This window comes from Bos taurus, chromosome 4 (genome assembly GCF_002263795.3).
Source record: "Bos taurus isolate L1 Dominette 01449 registration number 42190680 breed Hereford chromosome 4, ARS-UCD2.0, whole genome shotgun sequence".
In the NCBI taxonomy this organism is placed as follows: domain Eukaryota; kingdom Metazoa; phylum Chordata; class Mammalia; order Artiodactyla; family Bovidae; genus Bos; species Bos taurus.
Window position 1 is genome coordinate 34,450,115 of NC_037331.1, and position 12,052 is coordinate 34,462,166.

The following is a 12,052-nucleotide window of genomic DNA, read 5'->3' on the forward strand; positions in this document are numbered from 1 at the left end:
TCCAGTGGTCACGTATGGATGTGAGAGTTGGACTGTGAAGAAAGCTGAGTGCCGAAGAGTTGATGCTTTTGAACTGTGGTGTTGGAGAAGATTCTTGAGAGTCCCTTGGACTGCAAGGAGATCCAACCAGTCCATTCTGAAGATCAGCCCTGGAATTTCTTTGGAAGGAATGATGGTAAAGCTGAAACTCCAGTACTTTGGCCACCTCATGCGAAGAGTTGACTCACTGAAAAAGACTCTGATGCTGGGAGGGATTGGGGGCAGGAGGAGAAGGGGACGCCAGAGGATGAGATGGCTGGATGGCATCACTGACTCGAAGGACGTGAGTCTGAGTGAACCCCGGGAATTGGTGATGGACAGGGAGGCCTGGCGTGCTGGGATTCATGGTGTCGCAAAGAGTCGGACATGACTGAGTGACTGAACTGAACTGAAGCTAAATATAAAAATTACTGAGAAGGCCAAACAGGATATATATAATAATACCATACTTGATAGATCATGATAAATCTGCTTAAGACTTTAGACAAGAAGGAAACACAAGAAACACAAGGAAAACAAAATACAAATATAGTTGAACAATAAGAGCGTTAGGGTTGCTGACCCACTGCACAATCGAAAGTCCACACAGTTTACAGCTGGCCCACCTATTAACATTTCTTCGTTCTCAAATTCAGCCAACTGTGAATCACCTGGAACTTTAGTATGCATTTGTTGAACAAAATTCATGTCCAAGTGGACCCATACAGTTCAAACCCATGCTATTCAAGTGTCAATCATAAAATGTAACTCCCTCAAAGGAACAAGACTAATACTTGTCTTCTCAAAAGAAACAGTGGATAAGACAAGAAACAATTACTAGAAACGAAATAGCATATTTAAAATATATTGTTGCTAAATAGATCACTCACCCTATGCAATATAAAAAATATTAGATAAGGACTAAATTAGACAGTCATTAGCAGCAGACAGTGTGTGAGTCCGTGAAAGTTGGTCAGTCGTGACTTTGTGACGCTGTAGACTGTAGCCTGCCAGGCTCCTCGTCCATGGAATTCTCTGGGCAATAATACTGGGGTGGGAGGGCTGTTCCCTTCTCCAGGGGATCTTCTCAACCCAGGGATTAAACCCAGGTCTCCCACATTGCTGGTGGATTCTTTAATGTCTGAGCCACCAGTTAAAGCCCATAGGAGACACAGATAATCCTGAAACATATTCTTCAGGTGAAAGCAAAGATAAGCCAGAAGAAATGATTATCAACGAAATGTGTCAATATGTGGGTAAGTATGTGAATATTAACTTTTTAAAATAATAAAAATATCACATGGACTTTATAATATATCTAATATTAGATATATCAATTAAAAATGGTGAGAGAGGATAACTGAGGTCAAAATACTGTGGAAAAATCTCTAGACAGTGCAATATTGAGAGTTAATTCACTTCAAAATCTAATAAGTCAAAAGTGAATGTGGTAATCTCCAGAGTAACCACAAAAACAAGAGTGAAAGGATATATAATGAATGAGTTAAAAAGGAAAATGAAACAGTAAAGATAAAATTAAAAATATTAACTTAGTAGAGGATGAGGAGACAGAGAAAAGGAACATAGAGAATGTTATAAAATTAGAAAAAAGGAGTAAACTGGTAGATTTAAATCAGATATATGAATAACTACTTAACATATATGTCAACTACCAGATTGGCTTTAAAAATACACTGCTTATGAAAGACATATCATGAATATCAGAACCCAAAATGTTTGAAAGAAAAATGAGATAATTGACACTACCAAAAACAAAGTTGTCTCAGCTATAAAAATGTCAAGCAAATTAGACTTTAGAAATACTACTGAGAATGTTGTATGTAGAATGAGAAGAGCAAGGAGAGAAAAATAGGCCTTCTTAAGTAAACAAAGCAAAGAAATAGAGGAAAACAATGAAAGGGGAAAGACTAGACATCTTTTCAAGAAAATTGGAGATATCAAGGGAATGTTTCATGCAAGAATGGGCATGATAAAGACAGAAATGGTATGGACCTAACAGAAGCAGAAGAGATTAAGAAGTGGTGGCAAGAATACACAGAAGAACTATACAAAAAAGGTCTTAATGACCTAGATAACCATGATGATGATGTCACTCACCTAGAGCCAGACATCCTGGGTTGTGAAGTCAAGTGGGCATTAGGAAGCATTACTATGGGCAAAGACAGTGGAGGTGCTGGAATTCCAGCTGAGCTATTTCAAATCCTAAAAGATGATGCTATTAAAATGCTGCAAACATGTCAGCAAATTTGGAAAACTCAGCCATGGCCACAGGAGTGGAAAAGGTTAGTTTTCATTCTACTCCCAAAGAAAGGCAATGCCAAAGAATGTTCAAACTACTGTACAATTGGGCTCATTTCACATGCTAGTAAGGTTCACTCAAAATGTTTCAAACTAGGCTTCAGTACTACATGAACCAAGAATTTCCAGGTGTAAAAGCTGAGATTAGAAAAGGCAGAGGAACCAGAGATCAAACTCTGACATCTGCCGGATCATAGAAAAAGCAAGGGAATTGCATTAAAAACATCTACTTTTGCTTCAGTGACTACATATAGTCTTTGACTGTGTGGATCACAAAAAACTATGGAAAACTCTTAAAGACATAGGGATGACAACCACTTTACCTATCTCCTGAGAAATCTATATGAAGGACAAGAAGCAACAGTTAGAACCAGACTTGGAACAATGGACTGTATATTGTCACCCTGCATATTTTACTTCTACACAGAGTACATCATGCAAAATGCTGGAATGGATAAATCACAAGCTGGAATCAAGATTTCTCGGAGAAGTATCAACAACCTCAGATATGCAGAAGATACCACTCAAACGGCAGAAAATGCCTCTTGATGACAGTGAAAGACAAGAGTGAAAAACCTGGCTCAAAACTCCATATTGAAAAAGCTAAGATCATGGCATCCATTCCCATCACTTCAAGGCAAACAGAAAGGGAAAAAGTGGAAACAGTGGCAGATTTTTTTTCCTGGGCCCCCAAACCACTGTAGATAGTGAGTGCAGCCATAAAAATAAAAGATGTTGCTCCTTAGAAGTAAAGCTATGACAAACTTATTGAATTAAAAAGCAGAGACATCACTTTGCCACCAAAGTCCAACTAGTCAAAGATATGGCTTTTCCAATGGTCATGCATGGATTTGAGAGGTAGACCATAAAGAAGGCTCGGTGATACTGCACAATTTACTGTAATAGAGCATGCTGTGAGATAAAATAAATATCATCAATTTTAAATATAATATATAGTATGTCCTCAGCACATTTTAGAAGTCAGATAAAAATCAGCAACCAGAAAACAATTGTAAAATCTACAATTTTGAGGAAAATGTTAACCTTTTAAACAACTTATGTATCAGAGAGAAATCACATTAGAAGTTAGAAAATATTTTGAAATTTAAACAATGAAAAAGATATTTTAAAAAGTGGGCAGAAGAACTGAATATACATTTTTCTAAAGAGGAATTGCAGATGGCCAAAAGGCATATGAAAAGATGCTCAACATTACTAATCAAAGATACGCAAGTCAAAACCACAATGAAGTATAACTACCTACTGGGGAGAATCAGATCAGATCAGTTGCTCAGTCGTGTCCGACTCTTTGCAACCCCATGAATCACAGCACCCCAGGACTGTTCATGGGGTTCTCAAGGCAAGAATACTGAAGTGGTTTGCCATTCCCTTCTCGAGTGGACTGGGGAGAATGGCTACCATCAAAAAGAACTCGAATAACAAATGTTGGCAAAGATGTGGAGTAAAGTGAACCCTCGTACACTGTTGGCAGTGCTGTAAATTGGTGCAGCCACTGGGGAAACAGTACTCAAAATAATAAAAATAGAACATATGACCCAGTAAAGTGAAAGTGAAGTCATTCAGTCGTGTCCGACTCTTCGCGACCCCATGGACTGTATCCCCCCAGGCTTCTCCATCTATGGAATTTTCCAGGCATGAGTACTGGAGTGGGTTGCCATTTCCTTCTCCAGGGGATCTTCCCGACCCAGGGATTGAAGCCAGGTCTCCTGCATTGCAGGCAGACGCTTTACCATCTGAGCCACCAGGGAATCTCCCTATCCCTAAGTATGTATTTTAAAAACAACAACACTAGTATAAAAAAACATACACCACATTGTTCATAGAAGCATTATTTACAATTGCCAAGGAATGAAAGCAACCTAGGTGTCCATCACAGATGAGCAGATAAAAAGAAGTAGTATATATTTTTCTATTTATCTACATCTATATCATGGAATAACTACTCAGCTATAAAAAATAAAATTTGTCACTTGCAGCAACACAGATGAACTTGAAGGGCATAAGGCTAAGTGAAATAATTTTAAATGTAATATATCAGAGAGGGAAATATATTTTACATGTAATATATCAGAGAGGGAAAGACAAATACTATATGCTACCACTTATATGTGGAATCTAAAAAATACCACAAACTAGTGAATAAAATAAAAAAGAAACACAGACATAGAGAACAGTAGTGGTTACCAATGCAGAGAAGGAAGGAGGGAGGGGCAGCATAGGATGTAATCATATGTGTGAAACTTTTGGGAATTGTAAAGCACTACAGAATTAAAAGACATTTTCACTCAAAAAGATATTTCAAAACATGATGGATGTAGCAAAAGTCAAACATAGAAGGAAATACATAGTCTAAAAGATGTTGTATCATAAAGAAATTAAAACCTATGGTTGAAAAATATAAACCAACTTTCTTACAAAGAAAATATGTGCTTCAGGTCTTACTGCTTACAATCTACATACTACAAAAGAAGAAAAGTGTTAGTAGTGTAGTGTTAGTTGCTCAGTCGTGGCCAACTCTTTGCGACCCCATGGATTGCAAAATACCAGGCTTCCCACTCCATGGGCTTCTCCAGGCTAGAATTCTAGATGGGCAGACATTCCCTTCTTCAGGGGATCTTTTCAACCCAGGTATCAAAACCAAGTCCCCTGCATTGCAGGTAGATTCTTTACCACCTGAGCCAAGAGGGAAGCACCACAAAAAAAGAAAGGTTAACAAAAAATGGGTTAAACAGCCATCTCATGAAATTAGGAAAAAAATAACAAATTAAAGTTAAAGAATGTAGAAGGAAAGAAACAATACAGATAACAGTAGAAACTCAGGAAATAGAAAATATACAACAAATAGGATTAAAGCTATCAGATGATTCTCAAGTAAAATTAATAAAATTCATAAAATGTTGCTGCTGCTGCTGCTACTGCTAAGTCGCTTCAGTCGTGTCCAACTCTGTGCGACCCCATAGACGGCAGCCCACCAGGCTCCTCTGTCCCTGGGATTCTCCAGGCAAGAACACTGGAGTAGGTTGCCATTTCCCTCTCCAATGCATGAAAGTGAAAAGTGAAAGTGAAGTCGCTCAGTCGTGCCCGACTCTCAGCGACCCCATGGACTGTAGCCCATCAGGCTCCTCCGTAGGTCTCAACAATGAAAAGGAAAGAATAAATCACATTAGGAATGAGAAATATTAGACATTGTTTTTGACTCTAGATATTAAAAATTTTATGAGTCCATTTAAATAATTATATGTCAACTAACTTGAACATATAGATAAAATTTATAAATCTCAAGTAAAATAAAATGTAATCAAATTTACATAGATTAAATGAAAGACTGAAAGGTAATTATAAAGAAACTTAAATGTAAAAATAATTTTGTAAAGAAAACTTAGAATTTTCTACCAAGAAAACACTTGTCCTAGATATTTCCCTGTTGAATTCTTCTACATATTTAAGAAATTAACAAATATCCTTTTTTTCCCCAGATAATAGGAAAGAGAAAGAGAGGGAGAGAGATAAAGAAACCAATTATGAGGCCAGAATAACCTTGATAATACAGCCTGGTTTTCAAGCTCATTGGCAAAATAGATGGAACAAATCTGGAACAAAATACTGTCAAACAAAATATAGAAAAATATGCCATGTTTATGGTAATTTAGTTTAAATTTAGCTCTTTAAATCTAAAGAGCTTAAAAGAGATTAATAATAGAAATCCAAGCTCAAAAAGAATAATTTTAACTTTGAATATAAGGAAAATTTTGTGATCATTAAATGAAATGGGAAAATGTGGGAATTATTTGCCTTGTCAAATACCAAGAGTCATGTATAAACTACCTAAACTAGTAGGAGGCATAATTTGACAAGTTACAGACAATATGATAATGGAAGAGAATTACTAAACACTGAACTAAATTAAAATAAAATATTATTCATCAAAACAACCCTGAAGTAAATGAGTATGCAAAATACAAATGCCAAAATATATTTACATTTAAAACTGACAAAGGCTAAGTATCAAGATTATATAAAGAATGTCAGTGTAGCAATAAAAGACAGAAGAAAATTATGAACAATTTCTCTACAAAGGATGCAATCAGAATTATCAATGGGTATTTTTTTTTTTTTTTCTTTTTACATCCTGCCCTTCATTAGTGATCAGGGGACTGCATACTTAAAGTAGAGAAGATAATTTCCACAGCACAAGATTGGTAAAATTCACAAATTATTAGATACCATCAAGTACTGGCAAAGATGAAAAGCAATTTGATGATTCACATTCCATTGGTAGGAATGCAAACTGGTTCAGTTGTTTTGGAAAACCACTTGGCATTATCTAACAAAGCTGAACTTGTGCACATCCTCTGACCCAGAAATCCAACTGCCAGGTATCTGCTGTTGTTCAGTTGCTAAGTCATGTCCAACTCTTTGCTAGGTATGCTGCTGCTGCTGCTAAATTGCTTCAGTCGTGTCCAACTCTGTGTGACCCCAGAGACGGCAGCCCACCAGTCTCCCCCGTCCCTGGGATTCTCCAGGCAAGAACACTGGAGTGGGTTGCCATTTCCTTCTCCAATGCATGAAAGTGAAAAGTGAAAGTGAAGTCACTCAGTCCTGTCCGACTCTTCGCGACCCCATGGACTGCAGCCTACCAGGCTCCTCCATCCATGGGATTTTCCAGGCAAGAGTACTGGACTGGGGTGCCACTGCCTTCTCTCTATGGCCTAGTTAAACTTGTGCCCAAGAACACTAGGGAAGATATAAGAATGTCCATACTACAACTGTGCTATACCTATATGAGATATGAACATAAGGACAATGGGCAATTGTCTATTAACACAATAACTAAATTGAAGTATACGTATGCACTCACACAGTGAAAGATGGTACTAAAAACTGTGACTATAGAGGGAAAGTAAGATAGTTAAGAACGTTCCAGTTTACTGACTTTAATATTCACCATGTAACAGAGGCTTGGGGAAGTTGGACAATGAATTGAAGGGCATGGAAGAAAGTGACACAGAACTACCCAGTGTCTCTGAGCCCCACCCAGCTCAGGCTGGCAATCTTCAATCAGTAATAGTCAATTATTAACCACATACCACTATTGACACTTGGTGGGAACTATTAGCTCACTGATAAATTCACTCACTCACTCTTTCATTTTCAAAATTATTAAGAACAACATCAGACAATACTGAATTCCTACTTTATACAAAAAACAGCTGTACAATATGGTGAGTGATTTGGTATACAAGTTGACTTGAAGGCAATTTAGCTATCTAAAGGAATTTAATATATATATAATTGTATTAAAATATATGAATGATACTGGTGAAATAAAATGCCAGAGAAATTCAGGGAAGTTAGAAATAATAAAAGTTTCTCTAAAAGTAAATGTAAAAGATTTACTTTATATTTTTACCATATTTTTTGGTCATCTGAAATGATGACTATGATCTACTGCTTTTTCTTATGTTTTTACACTCTCCTGCCTGTTCTTTTCCCATCTTGAATTTTCTTACTTTTTTGAACAGAAAAAAATGGCTTTGATTCACATTCTTGTTTTAGATTCAAACAGAGTACTGTAGGTTTATAAGTCTAATCCTTAAGAATGAATTCATTATGTGTGTGTGCTAAGTCATTTCAGTCATGTCCAAGTCTGTGCAACCCCGTGGATTATAGAGCATTAGGCTCCTCTGTCCATGGGATTCTGCAGGCAAGAATACTGGAGTGGGTTGCCATTTCCTCCAAGGGATCTTCCCAACCCAGGGATCGAATCTGTGTCTCTTTTGTCTCCTGCAGTGGCAGGCAGGGTCTTTACACCACTAGCGCCATCTGCGAAACCCAAATTCATCATCGAGAAACATTAAGAAATATATAGTACAATACAATAAGGAAAGCTTTGTATATTCCAGTAAATATATTAGTAACATTACCTTTGACAAGTAATTTTGACCCGTTTAACAAATGAGGATTTTAATCTAAAAGGTATCTAAATTTTTATTAATATTAAAGAAACTAACAAAAAATTAAAGGCACATGAGATCAATCTATTGTCTCTCTCACACATACCCACACACATACACACACACACAGACACAATGTTAAATTTCAAAAATATGTTCATAATATAAATGATAGGACTAAATGAAAACATTCAGAATATTCTGTGTCAAAAGTAACAAGTGGCAACACCATTTAAAAAAAATGAATAAGTGCAAAGGACAAGATGAGTTAAATACCCAGAGAGACTCTATTTTTTTCTATACTACCTACACTATGTAATTTTAAAAAGACAACTAAATTATTTATATTTTATTATCCTCATTTATTTTATCTGTAAAACAAGGAAAATAATATTTTCATCCTAGAAGGGCTGCATGAGAAGTATTCAAGGAAGAAGTTTAGTCATGTCATGTGCTTCAACTCCACTTTGGTTGACAGTACTTACAGCCTATGGAACATATTTGAAAGTATAGAAAAAAACATAATTCTTGATTTATTTTCTTAGTAGCTTAATGTTGATCTTGGAACTTTACAATCATGTTACATGAATAAAGCCTGTGTTGCAGGCTTATTGCACTTAGGGAGTATGACACAGTTACCCAATAGGCAATGAAAACCATTCATTTCTATCATTCTTCTAGAGACAAGTAGGTACTCCTGAAAATAACACTATTGTTTATAATCTGTTGGGTGTATATTGCTCCTCCCTTTCTCTTCAACAGGCAGCCAAGCAGCAGATGCAGAGATGCAGATCTCTGTGAAGATCCTGACAGGACCATCATCATCGAGGTCAAGTCCAGCGACACCACTGACAATATCAAAGCTAAAATCCAAGACAAGGAGGGCAACTGGCCTGATTAGCAGCATCTGATTTCCACAGGCAAACAGCTGGAGGATGACAGCACTCTGTCAGATCACAATATCCAGAAAGAGCCTGCCCGGCTCTTGGTGCTTCGTGTGCAAGCCAGCATCATTGAGCCTTCCCTTTGCCAACTCACTCAGAAATACAGCGGCAACAAGATGATCTGCTGCGAGTATTGTGCTTGCCTACAGCCCCACGCTGCCCACGCCACAGGAAGTGTGGCCACACCAACAACCTGCACCGCAAGACGAAGGTCAAAAAGGCGCCTCCACCAGCTTCTCCTTTGCCTGCAAAATGGCCTCCTGTCCAAGCCCCATGGCCCTGAGACTTCAACATATTTTCTCTTTTGCTGACTGGGGAACAAAGTAAACATACTCCATATATTTAGGATTCCAGTTTACTAAATAGGATGTGGTATTATTTTTTTAAAAAACAGTCTGAGAATTACTGCCTGGTAGTGATGCTAAGTGTCTTAATAACAGCTGAAATCCAACAGTATGTAAAATGATGTTATTTATAAGTGAGGAAAATATTCTTATTATAAAAGCTTCCATATAAATATAAAATGTTATTTTATCGGGAGAGTTTTATCTTTCTATTCAAAGATGAAGTACTTTATAGCAGAACGTTTTCATCTAATATATAAAAGGAGAATTCAGGACTTCAAGCATGAGTCTACCAGAAGTTCAGTAAATACTTCTATAAAATTCAAATAGACCATCAATATGGATTTGTATATATTATTTTCTGTGCTATGACAACAAAATTTTATTTTCTCTCTTGTTCTTTTACTAACAAGAAACGGTAATGTGTGATGAAAGACACTGAATACACACACATCACACTCCCTCAATCTGATAGTTTTGAATTTACACAGGGCTATGAGTCTTTTAGCAAAAGTTTTCAAAGTCTGTGCTTAATTAAAACACAGGAAAGACTGTAATTAAATATTTAATAAGCACAGACATCTATTCTTTGGGTATTTGATGAAACACTTACTGCCGTATTCCCTCTTGCTTTACAAGTAGTCTTTTAATTATTAGTCAGATAAGTCGTAGCTCTCTGACAGTGGATAAACTGTTGGATAAACTTACACTTCTGTTTTTCAATTTGTTCAAAAGTAAAATGAGGATCTTACACAAATCAGTGATTTTCATGTTCCGTCTGAAAGAGTCACAGATTTATGCCAAGATAACTTGAAGATTCCAGGAGTTAAGGTTGGAGTGCTCCAGGGCAGAGTGGACTAGTCTGTACTGTGATCACACTCACTCCCTTGACAACCACTCTCATGGTCTTTAATACTGCATTATGTCTCACTTAAATATCTCTAGTTCACACTTTTATATGACTCACATATCTAGATTTGTAGTCCGGATTCACATATGCAGCTACCTATTCCACCTCCCTAACTTTGATGGCCAGTAAGACCTCTCAAGTGTACCCTGGTCAAAACTGGACTCTTGATTTTTTCCCCTTATAGCTACTCAATCTTAAGACCCCTAATAAGATTATTTTAATATTCTTAGGTGTTCAAGCCAGTCATTTGAAAGTCATCTTAACCCCTCTACTTTTCTTACACCCCACGCATACTGATCCATCATGACATCCTTTTGTGTTTACTTTTAAAATACATCCATAGCTTAAACTTACTTTCCACTACTGCTGTGTAATAAGTAGCCTGTCATGCATCCCCAGTGTGGATAACTTGGATTAATTTAATAACCTCATAATAAATTTGTTTTCTACAGTCTATTTTCAACATAGCAATCAGGTTGATCATTTGCTGAAGTTAGATAATGTCACCCCAAGGCCTGACAACATAAATAAGATAGTGGAGTAGGACATGTGCTCATCTTGTCCTGTGAGAACACCAAAATCGCAACCAGCTGCTGAACAACCATTGACAGGAGAAAATTGAATCCCACCAAAAAAAGATACCCCACACCCAGGGCAAAGGAGAAGCCCCAAGATGGTAGGAGGGGCAAAATCGCATTTAAAATCAAACTTCATACCTGCCACAGATGATCAGAGGGTGCAAACAAAACCATTGTGCACACCAGGACCCAGGGAAAGGAGCAGTGACACCCACAAAAGACTGAGCCAGACCTGCCTTTGAGTGTTTTAGCGTCTCCTGCAGAGGCATGGGTCAGCAGTGGCCTGTGGCAGGGACCAGGTTCTGGTTGCAGCAGATCTGGGAGGCACAGAGTGTGGCATTAGTCCTCTTGGAGGAGGTTGCCATCAGCCCAACCACAGAACCACTGAGCAGAGGAGCTACAAACAGGAGAACAATTATACCAAAGAAGTTCTTGCACTTTTGCAAAAGTTCTAGGGCACACAACAGATTTCCCAAGCTGTAGATCCAGCAAAGGGACTGAGATCCCCAGGGAATATGACTTTGAAGGCCAGTGGCATTTAATTACAGAACTTAACACAGGACTGAGGAAACAAATTTTTGGGGAGCACAACAAAACCTTGTGCACACCATGACACAGGAGAAAGGAGCAAGGACCCCACAAGAGACTGAGCCAGACTTGCCTGTGAGTATCTGGGAGCCTCTGGTGGAGGCATGGGTCCACAGTCAAGGGCACTGAATACAAAAGTCCTGGCCTAAGTCCTTTTGAAGGAGGTTGCCATTACCCTTAGACAGTTTGACCTCAGGCAAAACTATAGGGAAGGAACACAACTCCACCCATCAGTATAAAATCGGATTAAAGATTTACTGAGCCTGGGACTGCCCATCAGAGCAAGACCCAGCTAACCCTACAGCCTTGTAGGGCTACCCACCACCCTCCCCCGCCCCGCCCCACCTGCCCACCACCACCACCACAGCCATGCCAT

General features: G+C 38.0%; 1 pseudogene; it reads left to right on the top strand.

Annotated features, from left to right (window-relative positions):
• The first annotated feature begins 1,258 nt into the window (after positions 1–1,258).
• Positions 1,259–9,539, top strand: LOC112446474 (ubiquitin-ribosomal protein eL40 fusion protein-like; annotated as a pseudogene).
• The last annotated feature ends 2,513 nt before the right edge of the window (positions 9,540–12,052 follow it).